Source organism: Bidens hawaiensis, unplaced genomic scaffold, assembly GCF_021521415.1.
Source record: "Bidens hawaiensis isolate Kalapana, Puna unplaced genomic scaffold, B.hawaiensis_p1.1 tig00025765_1, whole genome shotgun sequence".
Classification (NCBI taxonomy): Eukaryota; Viridiplantae; Streptophyta; class Magnoliopsida; order Asterales; family Asteraceae; genus Bidens; species Bidens hawaiensis.
Window position 1 is genome coordinate 146489 of NW_027494123.1, and position 6000 is coordinate 152488.

Genomic DNA, 6000 nt, shown 5'->3' on the forward strand with positions numbered 1-6000 from the left:
AAAGCAATCTGATGGCTTTAGATAATGATTGTTTTACATTTTTTGTTTTTTAATATTTATTTTTTGGATTTTAATTTTCTTTATTTAAGAAAGTTAATAATATACTTAGAGTTTGATGATGAAAGAGTTTCATAAATAAATAATATGTTATAACCTGTTTAAAAGTTATTTGGATTTGGTGACCCATGACTCGCTTATGTTTTTTACTATAAAATTGTTTAGTAATTATAAATAATATCTTTTTCTTTTTAATTTGGATATTAAATTTTAGTATATCCCTATTTTATAGGATTTTTACATCAAATAATTGGTAAGATTAATTTTTAATTTAATGAGATGTTATAACCCGTTTAAGAGCTATCTGGTTTTGGTAAGACCCATACCCATAAATTTGGGTTAAATCAATGAGAGACATCCATTTAAAAATTAGTAATCTGGTGGCTTCCATAAAAGGGGGAGCGACCACATCGCGACACGTAGGATTTTAGGGTTTTGGTTTATATATATTATAGATATGAAGTGAAGAAATATTAATTAATGGGTTTATTAAGGAAATGTTAACAAATGAAAGGAAGAAAAATATTAATGTATCTTTTTTCTTCAGCATTGTATTTTCCTTTTTCTAAATGAGGAATGCGGTTGAAATATATTTTTTTTATTTTTTTTGTTTTTTATTAAATTTTGAGTTATGATTTTTTTATGAGTTTTTTGTGTGTGGCAATAAATCATTCTCATCCTTTTTGTTTTTGTCCTTATTTGTAGAATAACTTGACCCGGGTTTATTAAATACCTGTTTTATTTATTTTATTTAATACCTGTTTTATTTATTTTATTTAATTAATGAATAAAACAGGTACGTTAAGTTAATGTAGTTAAGGCCTATGGGTATACCTTAACGTCTTGGGAGTTAAAGCTGAGTTGATAAGGTTAACAATGACATACCACTCCCTTCATAGTTTAAAGGGCGTTGAATGCAATATGGGTTAAATTGTTAACGGGCTTTAAAATTCTACACACACAACCACAGTAATTTAAGAATCAATTTTCATTAAATAAAGAGAGGTAAAGGTGGGTTAAACAATTAAAGTATGTGATGTGATGCCTATATGGAGTTAAGAAGCTTGAATGTATACCACATCGTCTAATGCAATGTTTGCATCATAAGCTTGAAGATTGAGTATTAAATGCGATATATGTTGACATATATATATATATATGGAATATTTTTGATGGTTTTTAGTGGCGTTAAAGATAATTGATAACGCTCAAATGTGTAGAATCATGATTTGTTGTGTATTTTGTGGGTTGTTTAGATCTCACGCGTTGCAAGTCGACAGCTAAGGAAAAGTATTATTTTTTTTCACGCATTTTTTTTTTGTAAGTTTTGACATGATTGTGTTCAAAAATGTACATATGGATGTTATAATCCTATTTAAGTGAATTTACAACTTTTTTTCAAAGTTAATGCGTTATAGCATGTACTATATATGTGCTTTCTATGTTGTATCTTTGTGCTAATAAGTTGTGTTAAGTGTTTTGTATGTTGTACCTTTGTGGTTGTACAGTTTGTAATTTGTAGTCTCCACGTGTTAATTGAAAGCCTACACGTGTCCCTGTTTTTCCTTGTTGTCATAAACAATGTCTACCCATCCGTTCTCTCTCATGGCTCCAAATAAGCCATGACTCTCTCTCTCTCTGTTACTATATCTGAGCTTAGGCTATATTTTCACAACCCCCAACAACTTTGGGGGACAAAGCACAAGTTTGATTCAATTTGTATTATATACTGGGGGTTGAAATGCGCGTGATTCTTAGCTAGTAAGATGTTGACATGTAATAACATGAGTCTAGTGTGAACTCATGAGATCCAATTAGGATGTGACAAGCATTATGGCAGTAACCAATTATGAGGTTCCATTCTATAGTGATGGTCCACATAGGATGCATGGTCCCCCCATGTATGGTATGTTGGTGAATGCATTTTGTCAAAACTAGCTGTAAGCTGAAAGCTGGTATCTAGAAGCTGGAAGTTTCTAGCTGTTAGCTGTAACTTTTTAGATATATTTAGGTGTTTGGCAGAGTAGCTGGAGCTTTTTAGATATATTTAGGTATTTGGCAGATTAGCTGGAGCTTTTAATAAAACTAATTGGGTGCCAGCGCGGTGCGCGCACAACCTGAGATCAACCGCATAATCAGTGCCGGTACGCGATTCACTTGATACTAGTGCACGCATAACCCGAATGCAGACGTATACTTCGTGCAAAGGCAGCAAGCGTGTAATCGTGACGAAAATCAATAAACAAAGCTAAAATATACAGTAATTTCAAATAGATAGTTTTTTAAACCAACATTTTTTTTATTTGAAACCCTTTCCGACCCGACACCGTTTTAATCTGAAACATGTTCTGACCTGGCCTCTTTCGACCCAAAACCGTACCGACACGAACCGAACTAAATTAACCATTTTTTATCGACTCGTTCCGACCCTAATTTGGTCTTACACATGACCGAGCTCGTCTGACTCGACTTGTTGCCAATCATAACCGGTAAAGAAGTATATCAATATCATACTCAAATTAAAGAGAATAAAATGCTCTTTTTTATGATGTAATGTGTTTAAAAAAATATTAACGTATGAAAAAGTTATGGACTTTTAAAGAGTCATGGGGTGGTTAGTTTTGAATAAAGGTAAAATATATAAATATTATATAAATTAACAAAAGTTGATGAAAGTTTAAGTACCAAAATTGTAAAAGCTTCAAGCTCATTGAACTAAACAAGGCTTTTTATTAGATATGAGTTCTTTTTAAAAAGCTTGAAGCTTGAAGCCCCTAAAAACCCCTAAAAACTCCTTACCAAACATACCCATGTATCAAAATCCATTAAACCATTGAAGTTCATTTTACAAGAAAACCAATAAAAAGTTTGAAAGGAAAAATGTATATGAATAAGAATGAAAATCAATATAGTAATCAAAAGCCCAAAATAAACCTCCATGCTAATCTTACTGTATCGTTAAAAAAAATAATGATATTTAATTGTCCTAACCACATTCAATTATAGCATAATTTCCTTCTAATCTTTCTTCTTCTTAATCCATGCTATCCATGGGCTATGGATGAAAATGATTTGAGCTATTAGTTACAACATTTTAAATATATTTCAAGATATTATGTAAACATTAATGACAATTTACAACAGTTTAATGCTTAAAATATAATAGTGCTGAATGTATATCTTACTTTTTATTAAAGAAGTCGAACATTTTTTTTAATAATAAGAACTTGTGAATTCAATTTGAATTATGTAGAGTTTCTTCTTTGTATATAAAGTTTTAATTATGCTATTTTTTTTGACATCACAAAATTATTTTTATAAATTGTTTATTGGATTACATCGAAACAGAAGGCAAGCGGGCAACAAGCTGCGCCGCTACCCCGTTTTGAATCGCAAAACCCAATCTTTTAAAAACTATATTTGCTGATCCTGGAGTCATAACATTACTATACATGACTCGCTGAACACGGGTAAGTAGCTCCACAGCTTCAGGCGCGAGGAAACCAAAAGTGTCAAAAGCAAAAGGAATAAATACATGTTGGTTGTCAAGACACGCATTTTCATGTTTTGCCACCTTACCTGAAGCAGCTTTTAATGCGGCTTGACCGACCGCGAAACCACTACTCCCTAAGCCCACCAAAGGAGAAACCCCTGTTAAATCCACACACACGTGTTTCCCTCCTATCCATCCAAACACCAAAATGTCAGCCGGTCGAAGAGATGATCTTCCCTCCGACGGGTCAGTCAGGAAATTCACAGGTGCTTCTTTCTTAACGGAGATTCCAGCTCGCCTGAATATATCAAAGAGCACATCCCTAACCAGATTGTGTCAGTACTTGAACCCCGTGAGCTCTTTACAGTGCACCGCGTGCTCCCCATATGAGTCTAAAACACGCTTTACGACAAACAGGACATATCTCATCAACCGGAAATAGAGGAATCATAAGGCGATACTTAAGGATACTACGATACTCCACTTGAGACATATGCTGACCTAACCCATCTATAGGGATAGCAAGAAGAAAATCTTGAGCATGTGGTGCTTGTAGACACTAAAAAATGGCTTTTTGTCTGCTTGTCATGTTAAAGTGTGACTCCATATCGTGAACAATTTTACTAAAAAGAGTGCTCGCCAATGCATGCTGGGCTTTAGAGGGGGCGGTCTCTTTGTTAGAGAAACTGCTAAAATAGAAGCTTGGAATCATATCACGAAGACAAGCCAGAGCACAAGAATAATCAGAATCCATCCCACATATACCACTGTCTCGCAAAATGTGATCCTGAAGCACCCACGATTAGGCTCTCGAGGCCACAAACGCATAAGAGGAAGCCTCTACTGCCGAATACAACCCCAAACCCCCATTCTTAATGGGTAAGGAAGCAAGTCGCCATTGGAGGTCTCCAAAGAAAGGACCTCCACAAACTACAATGTCCTCGATCGCCTCACGCAATCCCTTGTCAAAAAACACCGCTGCCTCCATCATGTGTACAGGTTGGCATGTTCTCAAACCGAAGAAAAGTTTAGCAATACCCATACATACTATTTAATTTAAATTTTCAATTAATATGATTATTTAATTTTCAATCTTTAATTTAATTTTCTAAACATAATTTCTAAAAACCTTTTAAACATTAAAACCATGATTCAATTCATGTTTTTTGATGAAAAATTATAAATGCGAGTTGTTTGTTTTTTTGGAAACCGTCAATTCCGGTTTTTTGATTTTATAAACTTTTATCATATATTCAATTTCAACAAAAGAAATAGGATCATATAAAAAAACGTTTCCTCGCAATTACTTTCATATGACATGCATCAAATCATTATATGTACTTCTATTTTTGGTTTATTATTGTTATGAGTCTATTTAAATCGGTTTTTACTGCTTCTTCAGACTCAATAGAAATATTAAACTCATAGCAATATTTAATCTATTTCTATGTTTTCCATATTAATGTAAATTTGAGATTCTTCATTTCTTTGTATTATATATTTAATAATTTCTTTTTTGCCTTTAATTTTGTGGTTATTTTTTTTAAATAATGGACTTTATCATTTATTTTTCATCTAACAAATCTTGTGTAATACACGAGTCCAAAAGTTAGTTAGTATATATGTTTACGAATTTGTGTCGTTGCCGCCTACTAACAGAATTTGTGTCGTTGCCGCCTAGTAACAGAATTTGTTTTACAACTATAATATGCCTTTTTTTTATTTTACATATGATTATTTGTTGTATTTTGGCATCGACAGGTTTATTTCTTTTGTTTAGTTCCGATGTTGTAACCTAATACATGATGATTTCGCGTCATCTCGCAGCACGTTTGTGGTTTAATGTTTTTACGTATGTTTTTTTTGTTAGAACCTAGTTTTTTTTAGATCGTGACGATGAGAGATTCTATTTAATTGTGAACGATGATGAATTGAACATGCATGAAAGCTAAATGTTAGGGACGGACGCAGTTAGTAATTAGGGTAGTCTTCGCAACTTCTCAACTTTTCATCGGTAGTTCAAAATTATTTTTTAATCGGTTTTCGTATTTCGCTACCCCTGGAAAAATATAACACTACCCATGTTTGTTTAAAACCCAACCAAATTAAAAGCTAAAATCAATTAAAGCCTGACCAGATTAAAGCCCAAACCAAATAAAACCATTGTTCATTGTTCCCTCAGTCACCGGACCTCCACGCTGTAGCCAAGTAGCTGCCGGTTGGTATTCATTCACCCAGTCCCTCTTCCATAGTTCGATTTCTATTTGTTCAATTTAGGTATTCTTCTACTTTTATCTAAAATGTAATTGTTAATTTGTTTATATAAGTTATTAATTTGGAATTGTTTATGGACAATTAAATATTTGAATGATTGATTATGATCTATTGGATATTTGGATATATAATGTAAATTGGAAATTGTATTGATCAGGGATTTAGGTTTATGTCTA